The following is a 22,058-nucleotide window of genomic DNA, read 5'->3' on the forward strand; positions in this document are numbered from 1 at the left end:
TAGTACCATTATTGATGTAGAGTTGAGGTTTGGAATTCATGTAATTGCTCACAAGATTTACAGTTCTAGTCATTGGAATAGCATGCCATGTGAGGCAGTAGACTTAGCATTCAAAGTTGTGAAGAAAAACTTGGAATTTGACCTGTCAAAACTACTACTAAAGCAACTAAACAAGAATATGGATAGCATCAGGTCATCAAAGAACAATCCCTACAAATTTGGTTCTTTATTAATATGTCTCTTCTTTTATGTGCAAAAATTCTTTCCATCCAAAGGTTTTGTCATATGGAGAAAGGATGTTCCCATTTTGTATCAGATAAATGAGTTTATAGGAGAAATGGGTGTAAACTTTGATAGTATAATGGATAATTATTTTGAAGACTTCAAAGAAAGAATGAACAATAGGTTTAGGATTCCTCATAAACTTTTTGAGGACTATGAAGATGATGTATGTTTCATGGTAGACTGTGCTAGAGTATACATTCAGGTAGTCAGGCCTAGAGTTGCATGGGTGAATCCTCTCCCTTATGAGGTCAATATTGATGAAACCAGGGACATCATTGAAGCACTAGTAAATGAGCCTATAGATCCCAAGTAACCATTCTTTGGAACTTATGATGAGGCAAAAACTAGAATTGAATTGGAAATTAAGCTACCTCAAGCAATTAGCAAAGGTAAGAGAAAGATTGCTAAGATGAAAACTATCACTGGTCCCTTAATGCTTACCAAGGGAAAAGGAGAGGACCAAGAATAGAATCAAGAACAAGAAGATGAAGAGAAAGAATCATAAAAGGAGGTAGAGCCAACAAAGAAGAAAGGGAGGGTTATCATTACTAAACCTCCAAAGGCTTCCATAGTTATTTTCACCAGGAGAGGTAAAGGCAAAGATAAAGGTGAAGTAATATTTAACAAGCCCCAACTCACCTTCCAAGAAAGGCTAAAATAGATGGAAGAAGGAACTGGCATCCCAAAATTCAAGGCTTTAAAGTTTGAAGCTAGAATTGATGTCGAGAAGATACAAATTGAGGAGCAAGTACTCACTAAAATGGGAAAGTGGAAGTGTTACCCAGACCAAATTACTCCTCAGATCTCAAAAGAATTATTAGTAAGACTACAACCGACGTGGGAGTCAGCCACATAGACATCCAAGGACATCTATGAATAATTCTTGAAGAAACTATTGCAAAATCTCACTGAGGCAGAAATAAAGGCAGCCATGAAGAATAATGAAGGAAAAATGATGATCAAATTTCACACATGTTTGATTCTAATTAAGGACATTGAACATGTTGTAAGAGATTCAAAAAATGTGTGAAAGAATATCTATCATCTACATAAGCCTAGTGATGATCCAGTTGAGATCAAGGATGATGATGGTGATAGTGATGATGAACAAGATGGCAACACTCTACATATTACTTTTGATTTTGAATATTATTAGACACTAAGAGCTGATGATGAAGAGATAAGGGAAGAAGCTGAAGAGGTAGACAAGGAGGAAGTGGATGAAGAAGGTGATCCAATGAAGATTGCAGCAAAATTCATTGCTTCTCTTCCTCACTCTCCACCTAAGCTAGCATCATCATTAGGGTTGGAGTCATCTTTAGAAGGATTGATTGCATCCACATCAGAAGTATCATCTACTCCTACCACCCCATAGCTCCAGGCATCTTCTATGGAAGTATCAATTACTTCATCTACCAAGTTGTAGCCCTCTTCATAAGCACCCAAGCAATCCATCATAGCAACATGCACATCTATTAATTTCACAACTTCATGTATAGTAAGTCTACCAACCCATTCTACAATTTTGTCCGCCATAGCTCTGACTACACCAATTTCTATCAGTTCTTCAATTGTAAAAATTCTAGCTTGTACATTACCTATTAGTACATCATTTTTGGGAAGCACATCAATTTTTGATACAGTTGGTACTTCTCTCATTTTTCCTCCAGTTGGACCAATTCAAATTTTTTCTGCTAGTCCATGTCTATCAACTATTGTTTTTGTTTCAAAATCCAAGGAAGCAAGCATTGAAGTAAAACCAAAGACTCCACTAAAACTTCTACTTACTGGTAAGTAAATTGATGAAGATATAGACTTGGATAAAGAAATTATTATTTCTAAGATAGATTTGGACATTGCCTCAGCCAACAAAATGAGATTGGTCAGTCAACTTTTAGAACAAAAGGCAAGGCAGGAGTAGCTAAGAGAAGAGAAGGACAAAGAATACTAATAATTGAGAATGCCAAAAATATAATTACTGAAGCTATTGGTGTTGATGTTGATCCATCTCAACACATTTTGTTACAATTAGAAGAGGTTGTAAATAAGTTCAATGAGAACACCTCTGGCCAATAGAAGCTCATTGAAAAGGCAGAGAAGAAATTTGACAATAAGGTGCTTGAGCACATTGCTTAGCACATTGCAATAAAGTAAGTAGAATTATCCACAATTTTGAGCAATCTTTTACAAATGTAACATTACTTTTTGGAAAGCTTTGTGATGTTACTGAGTACACAAAGGATGTTAAAGAAAAATCAAATAAGATTGATGTGGATATAAAGGCTAGTGCTCAAAAGTTATAGCTTGACCATAGTTCAAGTTCTTCACATCACATGAAGGTGAAATTTTTTTCAGCAATGCAGGCAGAGTTACTTAGAGAAAAAGCCAGGATCATGTCTACACTGATTGACATCCAAAATATGATCCTTCTAGTCATGGACCAAATGCAAAAACATATTACCTATTCAAAAACATTGATCCAAGACAACAATTTTTCTATAGAAGATCATATGATTGAACTTTCTGTAGAAGTTCAAGTGGCACTCTCCACTTGCAAAATTTTGCAAGATAATTGGGACAAGACATTGTCTCTTATTCTCAAGGTACACTCTGAATTTCTCTCACATTTTAGGGTCTCTATTTGAATTTATTGTATAATACTCTTTGGCATTATTTTCAAAAAGGGGGAGTATGAGATGAACTAGAGAAGGGAGCAAGGGGAGTAAAAGAGACTTGTAGAGAAATAAGAAAGAAAATAAATTGACATATGTACAGATAAAAGCTATGTATATATATTATGCCATATGTATGGGGGAGATATGTAAGATATGTATGTACAATAGCTTTACAAAGATCAATTTTGAAAACTCAAAATCAGAATGTCAATTAACATAAGTTTTGGTTCATAAGTGTTTTTGTCACTAATGCCAAAGGGGAAGATTGTTGGCATTATGTTATATTTGTCATTACTGACAACACTTACTTGATTTTGAATGCTTACCGAGCATTCAGTGGTTACTTTGTAAGCTTAGCAGTTAAGCATTTTACACTGAGCATTCCTGAAGCTACAAAGTAAATATAGGCAATGTGAAGACTAGTAGTGTGTACCGAGCTTCTTAGTATCTAATGTGCTTCACAGTGTCTATCAAGCAGTAAGTTTGTGTCATGAAGTTCAGTGTAAACCGAGCATTGGAAGAAGTAGTGTTTACCGAGTGAAGCAAGGTAAACTCAGTATGCAGTATCAACTGAGTGACACTACATCTATCGAGTCACCAGTGTCTACCGAGTTCAGAACTACATTGAGTGATTAGTATGGACTAAGCCTTCACATCTATTGAGTGCATGACAATGTCAAGTAATGTCAGTTCAATGAAGCTAAGTTATTTACTATTGGGCTGACTTTGTAATGTATTTGTTCACTTGTATTTTGGCCAACCTTGCAGCTTTGTAAATTTGAAAGGTATATATGTAAGGTGTATTGCAAGATATCAGGTGTATGAAGAAATAGAAAAGTAATGAAAAGGATATGTGAAGGTTTTTCAATAGCAGTTCAAGGAATACAACAAGGTCAATACAGAGGCATAAAAGCTATATCCATCACATAAGGTGATTAGTGCATAAAGGATCTTATTAGTAGTTAGTTTAAGTAGATCCACTACTTCATCTTAACAGGTGAATCAGTTTTCTAAATCCTCTAACAAGGTATACTTAACAGTCTTTGTATAAATCTCTTAATGGAATGCATACTTCATCGTATGTTTATAAATCCTTTAACAAGGTGGACCTAGCAGTCCTTTGTGCTCCTAAGAGGGAAAATCACCAGAAGTGGTAAATGTAAGCCCTAACATGCCAACTTTATGCGGCAGTATTGAAGTTTTGTGGGTATCATCCCCACCCCAGTTTTACTTTCTATTTGGAAGGTTTCTAGGTCAACAAAATATTGTGTTCTTTTGTGTGACAAATGATTTACCTTTCAATACTAATGCATACAATAGTATAGATGGATGTAAATTTAAAGGAAAGTTTTAAAGTTACTAATTCACCCCTCCCCTCTTAGTAACTTTTCATATCCTAAATATTTCCAACACTATCTACTTGACAAGTTCCTAAAAGGTTCTATGGGGTCTTGATTTAATTAATGCTTCAACTAAATTATTAATAGTTATAAGTGTCTCTATCCTTAATTTACTAGTTGGGATTTCTTATGATGCTTAGAACCTATTTTGCATCTTACATTGTTAAAAGTGTACCTTGATTCATATTTATTCAATATCATGTTTTCAATACCTTGTATTATGTTTTATATGTTGCTCAGAGTTCTAATACAATATCACACTTGAGCACATTGCTTATGAATAAGTATGATTTGGTGTTAACCCAACCCAACTAAAAGATTATGCTTATGTACATATATGTATGCTTATTTTATTCAGCATGACTTTTGGATGAGGGAAGATAGTTGTAGTCACTTATTCAAGAGATATACATGATATCACACTCCTCCTTCCTTGCATGTCAATGTTTTCTATATCCATTATCACCTTGTCTTTTCTAGATCATTGTTTCAATAATGCATTATAGAGTATGATCCATATTCTTACAATCCATCGTTAGGATTGTTATTATTATTTTTAATTCATTATATTGATGGGTGTTTGAACTCTTTGAAAATCTTTATTATAGACCAAGAAAGTAAGACTGCCTAATTAGTTTTTAGATTTAGTTATTTTATCATTTATTCCTATCAATATTTTAGATCATGTTCTATGATCTACCATCACAACTTTCATGTTCTCTAACTTCCTATCTTGATCATGATAGGTAATGGATATGTGTCATTGCCATAATGTCTTATTAATAACTCATAAATATTGATGCAAAAGAGATTTATGAAGTCATATCCAAATCTTTCAAATTCATTAAATTCTAAGAAAAATAGTGTACACTAAGTAAAATACTTATCAACATAATCTTTATTTGCTTTGAATTTTCATTTTTTGAGTTGATTGTGTATTTTTGTAAACTCAAAATTAGAAATCATAGCTTTATCTATCATCATAACTTTTCTCTTTTCTAGCTCATTATCTTGTCTAATCCATTATAAACCTGACCACACTCATATGAAAAAGTCTTAATTTGTATCTTAAATTGGAAAGCTTTTAGACTTTATTGCAGGTATCTCCAAAATTATATTTATGATCTAGCATAACTTTTTGTTTCTTTTCAAGCTCACTATACTAAATGATGCATCATGGTAGCTCTCTTTTTCACTAATTCATTGTCTAGATTATAGATTCTAAAATATGAATTGCAAAGTCGATGCAAAAATGTTATACATGGTCAAAGTGAACTATCCTCATTCTATTTGTTTTGTTTTAGTGTTTATTTTATAGTAAGAGTATTTGGGGTCATTCAATATGATGACATTGTTCAATATGATGACATTCTAACTTGTGTCTTTTCAAAACGTGTTTAAACTAACCAGGTAGAAATGAAGCTTAAAGGCCACCAAAAGAAAATTATAGGCTTGGAATTTTAACACACTTTGAATTTATTGGTATCTTTTGGGGCCAATGCCTAGGTTTGTCTTCATTTTGTATATCCATTTCCATCTCATTTTGTACATTCACATGTTTATAGATTCAAATTACTAAATGTTTGGCCAATGTTTTGGCAGCTCTATTTTTGGAGCATTGATAGATGGGAGAAGTGAAAGTAAAAATTTTAACAAGTGCAAACAGGAAGATCATCACCACTAGTTGGGCATACAAGACTGAAATTCTATAATGATCAAGTTCACTTGTTGGTTGTTCACAAGAGCCAGCTTGCTATTTATGATGCTTCTAAGTTTGATCATTTGCATTATGTAAGTCTTTGTCAGCAATTTAGAATTCAAATTTAGTAAGTGATAATGATATAAGATACCTTCTCTATATGAGTGTAAACTGATATCACATTTGTTTGTACTGTTGTGGACACCTCATGATTCTCTATCTGCTCCCATTTCAAGTGTGGTATATTCATGTGACAGCCTTCTTGTATTTTATGATTCAACTCAAAATGTATCCTTCGATTATTCATGTAGTGTCTATCCTCTAGTAATTGCATCACATCCATCAAACTCAAATTAGTTCTCTCTTGGAATGATTGATGGAGGAGTTTATGTCACTAAGCCTTCAGAATCAGTAGGAAAGTGAGGGGTGGGACCTCCTGCACATAATGGTACCGTTGGATCAAATCCAACGTTAAGTAATCAAGGTTTAGAACTAGCTCCAAGGTAGTTTATCATATTATAACATCGAAAATGGTGCATTGTACTACCTTTTTATGTTTATCACTTACTTATCTGCAACTCCATAATCAATATTGATGATAGTCGCTTGCCCTCACTGTTCTCCTTTCGAGATATTAGTCTTGTAACCTGTATATATATCTTCAAGAGCATGGTGCTTCTTTGTGCATAATTTTGAGGTTTTAGAGAAAATTATTCACTTATGAACATTCCATCAAAGATGATGTATACAGAGGAATTATGGCTTTTCTAGCTATTAAGAGGAAGTTTTACATTTTTTGAACATTCAAATAACTTTACTTTTATTGATGCAGCTAAACTACAAGTGCCTTTTGTGTTCTTGACAAATTGTAAGCTTTCAACTTTTGTGAAGCCATTACGGATGCAAATGAACTACAACTAGTGAGATGTCAATTTTAAGGCAATTTTTGTTTCTATAGTACAGTTCAATTGCTAGAAATAGGCTTAGTGATTGATTGAGTTTTAATATTATGTCTTGGATGCTCTTGCCAAGGAATTGGTCAACAAGCAGCCAAATAAGGGGTTATAGTTATATATGCACTCTTATGATGATGTGATTGGGACTATAAGTTTTTTTGTCACATTTATCTGTTTGAAAAATAGAGATTCGTTAGTGTCATTGGCTTTCATTCCTAATAAATAATTCTTTCCTAATTTTAGTTTTCCCTTTAGCCTTCACAAGAAATGGTGTCTCAAGAAACAAAATTTAGATGGGCTATGGCAATTATTGCAAAGGCTTTGCTCTCACAGGAGCCTTTTAAACTGCATAAAATTTGATTCTGAAGCATAATTGCTCGATGGAGACTCAGGATATCATGCACATTTCTTCCTCCTTCCCATTTTTTTGTATGAAATAAATCATGTGATATGAAAAAAACAATGATGTGGAGGTAGAAATGTGCACGATACCCTGAGTCTCACAATGAGCAATTATGCTTTAGAATCCAATTTTGTGTAGTTTAGAAGGCTCCTATGAGAGCAAAGCTTTTCCAATAATTACCAAGCATTGGTCTCAATTTCAACCAACATGTCTTCCCTTTGCTATCACATGTATGGTACCACCGTAGAAAATTAAGGGGTCTTGGTCATAATTTTGATGCAAGTTGAAAGGGATCTTGGTTGCAATTTTGACTATGGTTAGTCTTTTTTTCCTTCAAATTTTTGGCTTTACCATAAAAAAAGTCAAGGGGTGTACATCAAAATTTCAACCAGTGATGGATGCAAATGATGAAATAAGAGTTCAAGATGGACTAAGGAAATCGATGAAACTCGCATCGGTAAGTCGACCTCTTTTGAGTCAAAATTTTGAAGCATAGTTACTGTGACAAAAATTGACTAAAATAGATTGATGAAAGGTTTAGTCATCTATTCAACTAATTCTAGTTAGAATATGGACCTTTTCTCATCAAAATTTAGGGCTAAATTTACTAGTGTCTTGACTAGTTCCTTGGCCTTTGACTGCAAGTCTAGATTAGCCAAGAATGTAGTAACTATCTTCTACATCCTTTCCAAGACTTCAGTTAGAGTCTTCTCTAAAGTTTGTAGTAACAATCTTCTTTTCCTCTTCTTCTTTCTTTTTCTTTACCTCTTCTATCCTCTTTTCTTCTACTAATCTCTTTGTTTCTTTCTTCTTCTCTTCCTTTATCTTTTCTTCTTCTCTCCTCCTAACCTCTTCTTTTCTCTTATCCTCAGCCCATTTCTTCTTTTCCTCTTATTCATTATGATCATTAGATCTAGTTTATTTTTTGATATTGTCAATAATGGATTGGCCAAATTTTGAAAAAGGATTCTCCTTTGTATCCATAGTTATATATGTACAATCTACTTGCATGGATTCAATACCCATAACAATGTCTAGTCATGAGAGTTCCTATTGAGTCTCTTATACTTCTTCCTCATCAATGCAGGGTGTAGTGGCTTGTACATATACTAGACTCTCAAGTTCAGAATGCACTCACTTTCTCTACTATAGGAACTGTGGTCATCTATTTCACAATGGCCCCCTCTCTTTGTTTCCCCATATCTTCATAGTTGCCACCCATCATTAGAATTGCTCTTCTTTTGTTCCTTATCAAGGGCTCAATACCCTTAAAAATTGTTTCTAAATCCTACTTTGAGTTTAGTTCACACAACTTATTTATAATTGTCTCTCTTAACTTAGTATCCTCTTTTGTCACTCTTTTGTATCTATTCAATAACCTATTATATAGGTCCTCTAGTATCTTATTCTAAATGTTATTAAATATTTTCTACCTCAACATCATATTCTTAAGTATGGCATTCTCTAGCTTCCTTCTATCCATATTATTTTACAAACTATAATACTTATTCAATGCACAAAATTGTCATCATTAATGATTTTCATTTTAAGGTTTTTTACCTTTGGCTTCCATGCTTTATTTCTTGTAAGAATTCAACCTTATTGCACATCTTTCTTCACTAGTCTATCCTCAACTTCATCCTTAGAATCAATTACCTACAGTGTCTTTCTTCCCTTTTGTGGTCCACTCATGGTCTACTTTACACTTTTCTTGGTAGATGGTGTTGGTTCTTTGTTAACCTTCACCACTCTCTCTAATTCCCTCTATACAATAGGTCTTTCCACGTCTTATTGCCTACTTGGCTGATCACTTCTTGTTCTTACTAGTTGCACTTGTGCAACTACTACATATGGTACTTGCACACTATGTTTGCTGATGGTTACACCTTCACAAGGTCTTGCCATAGAAAAGGGAGTTGCTACAATCTTTTCAGATTTTCCACTTGCCTTCATTTCTAGTGCAATACCTTTAACCTTATTGAATTCCTCATGAGTCATTCCAAATTACACAATCAATCTCTTTTACACACTCTTTGATGCAGAAGGATCTTGGGTTAGTGTGTTATCCTAGTCATTTTTTTTCATCTTACTAGTTGGTGCTGAGTTTTAGTCATTGTCAAGTTACAGAAATTGCTGAGTGCTAGTAATTTTGTAGTTTAAGCTGAGTTGAGGTTATCCTACGTCATGTTAATACTTAGGTTTGTGTATTATCCCATCTCACTCTATAGTGTGTGCCAAGCTATTATTCATGTGCCAAGTTACCTAGTATATGCCCAGTGACTCTTCATGTGCTGGTTTTTCCTATTTATGCCAAGTGTTATCATTCTAGATGTAATTTTTTCATTTTTGGCATGAGAAAACTTGCAAGATTGATTTTGATCATGACATTTATGATGAGATCTTTTCTTTTGGATGGTCCAAACTATTGTTGGGTCAGCATTTCTATTATGTAGTGTTCTAGAATGTTCTATAAGCCATTTTGACAAATATAAATAGAGTGTTTAGGCTTAGCATTAGGTAGTTTTTGGTAAAGTTAAAAGAAGAATGAAAAAGTTTGGAAAGTTTGTGGCATATGTTCTTCGAGCTAGGAAGTTGATGCTAGATCTTTGATCTTGATTGTATTTTGTATCTGGCTATAACTCAAAATGCCTTATAGTTGGGCTTGTATGCTGATCATTTGATAAATCAATAAAAGTATCTTGTTCTCTCTCACTCTATGGTGTTATTCTATTTATGTGTTTGCTTCCATTGTGTTAACTCTATAATGTTGGTCTAGATTGATGGGTTGCCTTCGACCATAGTTTCTTTGGCCCTCCTCATGTTACGTGGTATCAGAGCTCAATTGTTCCTTAGTGTGCAAGAAGATTAGCAAAGTGTGAGGTAGTTTGTACCAGGACTTTGGATCATGTAGAACCATATTTTAGATTTGGTTATAGGGTTGCAAATCTACAAATCTAACCTATAACTTGTAGAGGGTTATGATCTTGGAGGAACTTGATTTGTAAAGATTGTTTGTGGTAGAGGAAATGTTGATAATGCCATGTTAGATGCATTGAGAAAAATTCCAGCTAGATTAGATGCTATGAAGATAGCCTAGAGGAGAGGACCACATCTTGAGGATGTGAGTGATGGTAAAGTGGTAGCACTAAACCTTAATCCAAAACTAAAAGAAGATCAAGATGAGGAAAGATTGGTGAGAGTATTATCTAGGGCACATTCAGAGCCTACTATAGAAGTTGTTCCTTATGATAGAAAGTTGGACACCAATGTTGTGTTGGATTGGATCTCTAATATGAAGAAGTTCTTTGAGTTTGAAAAAACTCCTGATAATAGGAAGGTGAAGATTGTAGTTACTAGGTTGAAAGGTCACACTGCACTGTGGTGGGAACATTTGGAAACTAATAGACAAAGGAGAGGAAAGGAGAAGATTAGAACTCGACCGAAAATGGTGAATAAGGTAAAGAAAAAATTCCTTCCTACTGATTACCAAGTTAGCTTGTTGAGAAAGATGCAAAATTTGAGACAAAAAGACATGACTCTAAAAGAGTATACTAAGGAATTCTATAGATTGAACATTAGATCTGGACATGTGGATGATGATGTTGAGAAAATTGCAAGATACATAAATAGATTGAGATCTAGAATTCAAGATGAAATAAGTTTTGTGAAATTGGAAAGTGTGGAAGAAGCATATCAATATGCCTTCAAAGCTGAGGAGATCTAGAAAAGGAAGCATGAACATTGAAAAAGAGGTAGAGGTAGATCTTATAGTGAAGGTGATAGATCTGATAGTTATATACAAGATAGAGTGAAATTTGAATAGGAGAATGATGACAAAGACAAGACTAAGTGGAAAGGTGATAGTTCTTACTGAGGAGGTACTAGTTCTTATTGAGGAAGAGGTAATTCTTATTCTAGATGTGGTTTTTGTGGTAATTTGTTTCAGATGTGGTAAGGAAGGGCATAGATAATTTGAATGTAGATCTTCTGAAATTGGGCAAAATAATAGAAATGTTGTGATACAACAAGACATTGAGAGTTCATTGAGTGGAACTGAGGCTAGAGAAAATCTAATGGTGAGAAGAACCTTGTTTAATAATGGAAGTGATTAGGAACCTATCATTAGAGGAAGTCTTTTCAAGACCAAATGTAAGATGGCTGGAAAGTGCTGCAAGGTGATCATTAATAGTGGAAGTTCTACAAATTTGGCATCAAAAGAGCTGGTTACAAAGTGGCAGTTGTAGAGTGTAAAACATCACAAAACCTATCATTTTTCATGGATCAAATATGAGAATAAGTTATTGGTAAGTGAACAATGCATTATGAAGTTCAAGATTGGGCACTATTTTGATAAAGTATTGTGTGATATTATGCCTATGGATTATTATCATATTTTGTTGGGTAGACCTTGGCAATATGATAGATATGTTGTATATGATGGAAGATTAAAACAATATACACTTTGGGTAAATGGGAATAAGAAAATATTGTTTCCTTTGATTAAAATTTAGATGAGGTTAGTTGTATTGCAATAAAAGTTTGTATGGTGAATGGGAAACAATTTGAAAAAGAAGTGAAGAAGAATCAAGTCTATATTGATATAGTTTTTGAGAGGACCGAGTGTTGGTAGTAATGATTGAGTAATAGAAGCTAGTAATGAACAAGTGATAGGAGCTAGGGGTAGCCAAGTACCAGAAGAAACTATAGAATTATTGAATGAGTATAAGGAGATTGTTGCTGAAGATAGTCCTAATGGTTTACCACTAGTAAGAATTATAAGTTATTGTATAGATCTGATTCACGGAGCTAGTTTGTTCAACAAAGCACCATATAGATTGACACCTACAAAGAATGAAGAACTTAATATACAAGTGCATGAATTGCTATAGAAGGGATTAATTAGAGAAATTTTGAGTCAATGTGTTGTACCTATTGTATTACCACCTAAAAAGAATGGAGAATGGAGGATGTATACTAATTTTAGAGCTATTAACAAGATCACAATGAAATATAGGTTTCCTATGCTGAGGATGGATGACATAATGGATTTTTTGAGTTGGGAAAAGTATTTTACCAAGATTGATTTGAAGAGTGGCTATCATCAGATTATAATCAAAGAAGGTGATGAATGGAAATGCTTTCAACACAAAAGCTGGTTTGCATGAATGGTTGGTTATGCCTTTTGGTTTGACTAATGCACCTAGTGCTTTCACAAGGTTGATGAATGAAGTTCTGAAAAGATTTTTTGGTAAGTTTGTGGTCATTTATTTGGATGATATTTTGATATTCAGTAAGACTGAGGAAGAACATCTTGAGCATGTTAGACAAGTATTGCAGAGATTGAAAGAGGAAAAGTTGATGATTAATCTTAAAAAATGTTCTTTTATGCAAGAGGAGATTGTGTATTTGGGATTTTTGATTTCAACTGATGGTTTGAGAATGGATCTTGAGAAGGTTAAAGAAATTTTAGAATGGACTACACTTGAGAATTAGGGTGAGGTAAGATCATTTCATGGTTTTGTTAGTTTTTATAGAAAGTTTATAAAGAATTTTAGTGTTGTTTGTAATGCTATGACTAAGACAATGTGAGGAGATAAAAATGAATTCAAGTGGACACATGGATATAATAAGCATTTTGAGACTTTGAAACAAAAGGTTTTTGAGTTACCTATATTGGCTTTGCCTAATTTCAATACGGTATTTCAAGTTGAATGTGATTCAAGTGGTAGTGCAATAGGAGCTATATTGTGTCAAGAAGGTAAACCTGTTGCTTTCCTTAGTGAGAAGCTGAATGATGTTAAAAGGAAGTATTATGTGTATGATCAAGAGTAATATGCTATTGTTCAAGCTTGAAAGAAGTGGAGACACTATTTGATTCCTAAGGAGTTTTTTTTGTATACTGATCATAAAGCTTTATAGTTCCTAGGAAGTCAACATAAATTTAACCAAAGACATATGAAGTGGGTTGAGTATTTACAAAGTTTTACATTTGTGATTAAACATAAGAGTGGAGTTACTAATAGAGTTGCTGATGCATTGAGTAGAAGAAATTCTTTGTTGACTGAAATGAAAGTTAAAGTTATTGGTTTTGATGAAATGAAAGAGTTCTATAATGCTAATCCTAATTTTTCTTAGGTGTGGAGAGAGTGTAGAGCACAAAATCTAACAAATCATATTAGTAAGTATGATGAATATTTCATTCAAGAAGATATGTTGTTCAAAGGTATTTGGTTGTGCATCCCTAGAAGTTCTACGAGGTTGAATCTAATTAAGGTAAAGCATAGTGGTGGATTGGCTAGACATTTTGGAATTGATAGGACATTAAGTTTGTTGAAGGAAAAATATTATTGGCCATAGATGTATAAGGATGTTTAGAAATTTGTGAAGAATTATGGAGTTTGTCAAGTTGCAAAAGGAGCAAGTCAGAATACTAGATTGTATACACCTATTTTTATTCCTGAGAAACCTTGGAGTGACATTAGTATATATTTTGTCCTTGGATTGCCTAAAATTACAAAAGGGTATGATTATATATTTTTTGTTGTCAATAGATTTTTTTAAATAGCTCATTTTATACAATGTAAGTGTTGGATACAATTGATTAATTGTGTATTGTCTTTGATGTTACACAAATGCCATATCATTAGCAATCAGTGTATGTCGAGATCACTCGGGCAGTAAACATAGTTTTCTTTGTCTACCAAGCATTCTTGAGTTTTTTGAGTTTAGAAGTCAGTATTTACAGAGTTCACTTAGGCATCAAAGGAAATTCTATAGAAGATGAGTGTTAACTAAGCTCACTCGGTTAATGAAGGAAAGTTGGATGGAACCAGTGCTAACCAAGCTCACTCAGTTGCCAAAGGATTTTTATGAGTTTGCAGTGTTAACTAAGCTTCTATTGTTACCACAAGAAATCATTTTTGAGTTGGTTTCTACCAAGCTAGGTTGGCTAAGGAAGGATTTTCTTATTTTGGCATATTAAGCTTAATTGATTTATCAGCTAATTCCAGCCGACTGAGGTGATGAATATTAATTGTTCTAAGTTGTATATGAGCCAACATAACAATATGAAAGATATAAGTATATGGTTAAGTTGTGGTTTCAAAGTGTGCAAGTATGAAGATGTTGAAAATTTGAAGGATAAGCAGAATATCCTTGTGGAGAAAAAAAAGCTATATTCAATCAAGAAGGATCAAGTACAAACTAGAACAAAGATCTATAATAAGAAATTTAGTTGAATTCAAATCAGGTCATCTCATTGTTACTCTCTTACCATTGTAGTTGTGATCTAAATCTACTAACAGAGCTGACTTAATAGCTATTTGCAAATGCTCTAATAAGGTGGAAATTCTATTGAATTGTCTAAAGACCTCTAACAAGGCCACTTCTAATAGGGTGATTAAATCATCTAATAGGGTCACACCTAATAGTGTGTTTTGTAACCTTTAACAAGTTTGGCTCTTAATAGGGCTCACTTCAAAAGAGTGAAAATAGTAACTAGTTGCAATTGGTAGTTTTTTCGAAATTGGGTTTCCATGTTAAATCCTGGTGTCAAATGTGTTCATGCTATTTTCTGTTATGTGCTTGCAACTAAATTAAAGTAATGGTAATCATAGATAAAATCTAAAGTTTATATGTTAAGAATTTACCAAGTACTTACCAAGTTATAGCATTTTGTATGTGTTTACCAAGCTTCAACAATATTCAATTTTTAGTTTGCATTTTTTATTGACATCTAAGTGATCTAGGCTTTATTTTAGTAGTAAGTAATTCATCCCTCCTCTCTCAATTACTCCTTTTATATTTCCAAACATTGGTATTAGAGCATTTGGTGCTTGTAGAGAAGGTTTCAAGAACTTAAGATAAAGATTAGGATATCTTATATAAGAGAGATCCCCAAGCTAAACATAGACAATTTTGCAGCATGGCAAGGACTTATGAGGTTAAACTTGGCTACCATCAGTAACTTAGGATGCAAGTATCTTAATACTGAATATAAGAATCCCTCTAGAACATTATCAGTTGAAGATATTATTGATAAGAAGAATCATAACATCATGATGACTGATATTGCATCTTCTCTTAGTTATGCCAAATTTGATGAAGTCAAAGATTGCAAGACAACTCATGAGATGTGGGTCAAGCTAAATGACATATATGGAGGAGATGAAAATGTAATAACGGCTAAGGTTGAAAGTCTTAGAGGTCATTTTGATGAGATGAAAATGAGAGAAGATGAGAACATTGCAAAATATGTGGAAAGGATCAAAGCAAGTGTAAGTCCAATCAAATCATCTAGAGGAGACATTGAAAAAAAAATAGTTGTAAGCAAGGTACTTAAAACTCTTCTTCCTATTTATGTAATTAGAGTATTTTCTATTCAAGAGATGAGATGTGATCCAAATAATAAAATATCTTTGGATGCTCTAATTGGAAGATTGATAGATTTTGAGTTAGATAACTTTGATAACTATTTCCTAGTTCAAAAGTCATTGAATCTATATTTAGATCTAAACTCTCACTCAAAGAAAAGGGTAAGAAATCAAAATCTAGTCAATCAAGAAGTGAATAATAAGAACCATTAGAAGAAATTTCAAATAGTGATCTTGAAGTTATTGAAGCCCTACTTCTAGGGAATTATTCCAAAGGTAGAGGAAAGTACAAAGGTAAAGTTCCTTTGATCTATTATTTCTATGAAAAAGTTGGTCACATTACTGCTAGGTGTCCAAATAAGAAAATCAAAGATGAAAATAAAAGCAATAAGCATAAAGGCAAGAAAGATTCCAAGAACTACAAGAACTACAAGGAGAAAGGTAAGAAATCTTGTTTTATGGCTAAAGATTCTGATAATAGTGAAGATGAAATGGTATATACTTCTATGAAAGATGAATCTAATGATGATGGACATAAGATGACACTTATCTCTAATGTTAGAAAAAATGATAGATGGATTATTGATAATGGCTACTCACATCATATGACTGGAGATAAAACAAAATTTGAGCACATGGAATATTATGATGGAGGTAGTGTGAGATTTAGAAACAATGAACCTTGTAACATAAAAGGAAAAGGATGTATTTCATTAACTAAAGAACTTGTATGTGACAATGCTTATTAGGTTGAAGGACTAAAGCACAATCTACTAAGTGTGCCACAGTTGAATAACATTGGATTCAAGGTAGAATTCATGAATGGATAGGCCAAACTACTAGATGGTAAAGGAAATCAAGTTGGATCTGGCAAGCAAACAAAAGGTAATCTATTTTATCTTGATCTCAGTGATTGTTCATGTTTTATTGCTCAAGTAGAAGAAAGTTGGTTATGGTATAAAAGGATATGTCATGTAAACTTTGATAATCTAGTTAAGATAAGTAGATATAGAAGAGTAAGAGGTATTCCTAGTTTGAAGAAGCCTGATATGGGTCTTTGCAAGAATTGCCAAATTGGTAAGACGGGATCAATTAGAAGAAGTCTAGGAAATTGTTCATACAAACTTATTTCAACCTATTGGAATAGAGAGTTATAGTGGAGAATTTTTTTTCATTCTTTTTGTTGATGAATATTCTAGAATGTTTACTGTAATGTATCTAAAAGAAAAATTAGAAGCCTTTCAAAAATTTAAGTGGTATCTAGTAAGAGTAGAAAAGGAAATTGGTAAGAGATTAAAATGCCTAAGATCAGATAGAGGTGGTGAATTCATCTCCAATGAATTTAATATTTTTTGCATTGAAAGAGGAATCAAAAGACAAGTATCAGCCCCTGGTACACAAAGTATAGTTGAAGAAAGATTCAAAGAAAACTCCTTGTCAACTATGGTATGGCTATAAACCTAATGTAAGTTACTTGAAAGTATTTGGTAACAAATGTTATATGTTGAAAGAATATAGAAAATAGAAATTTGATGTAAAAGGTGACGAAGGCATATTTCTAGGATACTCCTACAGAATTAAAGCACATAAAATTATAGAAAGTCCACATGTTAGAATTGATGAGTTTGCAAAAAGGAGTGAAAATGAAAGCAACAAGGATCCAGATGATTATAGAAATTTTTTTTACTATGAACCTAATACGCTACCAAATCTATTTGGAAGAAAGGAGGCTTCACCTCTCCAGTCCCCAAAATCACCAATAGTTACTCAGTTGCAAACAGTGCAACCTGAGTCATAGTCAAGTTCAACCCAATTAATAGTCAGAGGCTACTGAGCTAGTTCAAACCAAGTCACAATCCAAAGGACCCAAGTAAAAAATAGAAGGACCTGAGCTTGATATTGATGATCATAATAAAGATAGTGGAACTCATTCAAAGCCCAAAGAGCCTGTATTAGCAAGATATGTCAGAAGGAATCATGCACCTGATTAGATTATTGGAGACAAATATGATGGAACAATGACAAGAAGCAAATCAATAGGTACATGTTTAGTTGCTGATTTTGAACCTATAAATGTTAAAGATGCTCTAGCTAATGAAAGTTGGATTGAAGAAATGAATGAAGAGATAGAATAGATTGAGAAGAACAAAACTTGGACTCTTGTTCCTAGACCCAAGGATAAAATATAATTGGTACAAAGTGGGTATTCAAAAATAAGCTAAATAAAGATGGAAAAGTTAGAAGAAACAAAACATGATTGGTGTACAAAGGCTATTCTCAAGAAGAAGGTATTGATTTTGCTACTATAGCAGGACTAGAAGGTGTTAGAACTTTACTAGCATATGCAACATATAAAGGATTTAAAGGATATCAAATGGATGTCAAATCTACATTTTTGAATGAAATTCTTGATGAGGAAGCCTACATTAAACAACTAGAAGGTTTTGTAGATCCTAACAAAAGAGACATGGTTTGCAAGTTACACAAAGAATTATATGGTCTCAAGTAAGCTCCCAGAGCTTGGTATGAAGGACTTCATAATTACTTGGTATAGATTGGCTTTCAAAGGACAAATGATAACAGTAGTCCATATATCAAGGAAGGACTAGGAAAGAAGATTGTGTTGACAGAAATATTTGTTGATGATACTCTATTTACAAGAAATGATGACTTATGCAAAGCATTTTTAGAAGAGATGAGTACAGAATTTGAGATGTCCATGTTTGGAGAAATAAAATTCTTTGTTGGATTGTAGATACAACAGAACAAAAATTGAATCTTGATGTAGGAGCATCCAGAGGTATAAGGGCAATCCTATGTCACCCAAAAAAGTGTACCTAGACATAGTTTCTATTTCATGTGTTTTCATTTTTGGATACCCATTTGGGTCAAATAAAGGTTCCAACTCTCACAGTTCCACTATTAGTGTTCTAGGTTAGAGTTTTTAAGCACCTTGGAATACATGTAAATGTCAAAAAAATAGGACTATGTAATTGATCCATAATTATGGTGAGCTAGAAGCTATAAATTGGAGCGATGATTAAAATTATAATTTAGAACATTCCAAAAAAAGAATCAAGTCAAAAGGCTGCACGGTTTGAAAGTTATCGCAGTTTTCTAATTTTTTGAGACCTCCTAAGATTGCTTCAAAGTTAGGTTTGAGGAATTAAATGACCTTGTATAGGCTTGAAAAATGGAGGACAAGAAAAGGTGGTCCATAGGGCTATAGAGAACTCCAAGATCTTTCCAAAAATGTAAACAATTCGTCAATCGGAGCTACGGTTCAAAAGTTATGCCTCCCAAAAGTTCGGCTACCATTTTTGGATTCTTCTAATTTTGCACCGACTTCTAAAGCAACTTTTGGAGCCTTCTATTTTGGTGGTGGATGCCAACTAGTGTTTTCTAGAATGTATTCCTAATCCTTAACCCTTTGGGGCCTATTTAAGAGCATTTTTGGCATTGTAAAAGGCAGTTCAGGGTGGAGTTTGAGAGGAGGTACTGGGAGAAGAAATTATCTCCAGATTTATACTATTGTAAGTCCAGAGGGCATGTTTTGGAATCTATTTTCTCTCCACTAAGTGTATTGGCATATTTTCATAGTTAATAAGATTTTCCCTTTCTTGTTGTGTCCATTTTGTACTTGGGTTGTGTCTCCATCAAATCTACATCACTCAATCTAAGAATATTAAGGAAATATTGAAAAAGTTTGGATTGGAAGATTCAAGACCAGTTGTAACCCCTATATCTACTAGACATAGGCTCTCCAAAAATGATGATTCCAAAGAAGTAGATCAGATCACATATAGATCAATGATTGGAAAATTGTAGTATCACTAGTACATTTGCACTTGTTTTTCTACCAAAATTTTTGACCAAAGGTATGATTTATTTTATTTTTTGGTTTTCATGCTTGTATTGGTAAAAAATGTAATAAGTTTTCCCAAATTGGTCAAAATTTTTACCAACTTAGGTCATAAGAAATAAAAAAATATCTTAATCTTATATGTACATAGGCTTATACTAGTCTATGATATTACTGTTTAATCTTATTTCATTCCTGCCCATGTAGGGTATCATTGCAGGAAATATTGTAGCTTCACGAGTAAATTTTGTAGGATTCATCACTAGAGGAAGGTGAATGATTTCTGCATTCATTCTATGGAAGCTCTAAGACATTGGTAGAGGAAGAAAGCAGGAAGTGTTTACACGATTTTGTCAAGTCTGAAAGGGTGAACTTGTGATCAAAGTAACATTCTAGGCATCCCAGAGTGAATGCTTGGGCTGAATTTTCTCAACAAGTAAAGTACACCATGGACTCTAAAGCTGAGTTTCCCAAGTGCAAGGATTCTTTACCTACGATGCCTTGAATCTGCATCTTCTTGCATAGAAATTATTGGAGGAAGTTGAATTTGATACATAGACAAGCTGAATCAACACAAAATTTTCCATTTGAATGTTACAACATCTTGGTGAGATTTTAATTCCATGTGTCATAATCAATGCAAAAAGAATCTAAATATATCATTTATATACCCTTCTATATTTGTGCAATATGTTCTCCTTTCAACAATGAAGAGTATATGATGTTTGTGCAAATAAATTATATTGACATCTTGGAAAATGATCTCTTAATTTCATGATCATCAGATGCATATAATTAGTGATCCTCAATATGCACCAAGTTCTTGCACCATACTCCATAGGCTCTTTCAATTTGATAGTATGGATCAAAATGAGTCTTCTTTCCTATAACTCCAAAGAACAATTCTTGAATTCTCTCTCTGTTACTTACTACTAGAAGCAATGGACAAGATTTGGTGTCAAAACTATGTGGAAATGAAATTCCTAGCTTTTTTATATGCTTCTAAATCATATCATTTATAACTCACTACCTTGCAACTTCCTTGAGCAACAATTGTTTGGCAGAAACCTTGGGAGTTTGATTGGGCATATTGTACTTTCTAATATATAGATGTAGGTGAATTTTGGAAACTTAGCGTACCATGATCCATACTTTTTCAAGAATTTCTCCACTCAAATTGATAATCTCATTAGGAGTGCCTTGTAATACTCTCACCGTGTGCATAGCAAAGGCTTTTTTGCAATCTTAAACCAATCCCTGTCTTGAGGTTACATTTGTGGATAATAATCATATATCGCGTATTGTCTTGGTCCAATTCCAATTACAACTAGGCATTCCAATCCTTTGTACTCGTGTACTCACAAAATCATGTAGATCATATAGGAGCTCATGTAAAATGTCAATGATTTCATCATAGTTCTTAATTGTATATTTAAGTTGTCATTGATCATTGTTTCCCAATCAAATCTTTCACTTGCATTGATGATACTCTTGATTAAATAACTCATCCACAATCTGAATAGTGCCACTTGTGAGCTTCCAATTGCTTTATTCAATCTGATTATGACATCCTAATATCTTCTTTGAAATCTTCCTTAGTCAACTTCAACAAATTGGTATTATTCTTTGTGGATTATAACCTTTCATTGTTGACAAGAGTGATGTAGTCATCCTCTCTTTTTTTTAAACTCTTTCATGACAAACTCTCATGTTCTATTTAAGCCATCTTTGTACTATGAGATATTGAATGGATCCCTTATGTTATCAAGTATGATTGCAACCACAATTCTTCCTTTAGGGGTAGGTAGTTGTTTCAGTATCATATCTTCTAGTACATTTAGCCATTAGCTTGGGCCATTGTCTGACTGGTGGAAATGCAGCTGCGTGAACTATACAACTCTTCAAGATTTTATTTTCCCATGGTGATGGACTGTGTTGAAATGTTCTATCTCTTATCAAATTCATGTTATAGGGAGCAAGTTTGGTGTCATTGATTTTCTTCCATTTGAATGTAAAGTTTTTCTCGAGGAGCATGTCTCATAAATCCTGTTTGAGCTACACAATACTACATTGTCTTGAGTTTATCCCATTTTTAGGTGTCTTTTCCATTTTCTTTGAGCCTTCTCCTCAATTAGCTCCTTCAATTCCTTAACCTACCATACAACACCCTACATTAGGTTTTTTCTTTTTATATTTCTTTAAATCAATAGGAGTTATTATTTAGGGAATCAGAATTGAAGATCACGAACAATTCTAATTTGTCCATTTGCTTCTCTTCTTAATGACTCTTTAAGAAATTCAACCACACATACTTTGTGACTACTTTACAAATCTAATACATTTCCTAATTCCAATGAGATTTCTTAGCTTAAAATTCAAATCTAGAGATGTTTTGAGTTTTTACAA

This window comes from Cupressus sempervirens, chromosome 4, assembly GCF_028749045.1.
Source record: "Cupressus sempervirens isolate cs-2001-9-10 chromosome 4, ASM2874904v1, whole genome shotgun sequence".
NCBI classification, from domain to species: domain Eukaryota; kingdom Viridiplantae; phylum Streptophyta; class Pinopsida; order Cupressales; family Cupressaceae; genus Cupressus; species Cupressus sempervirens.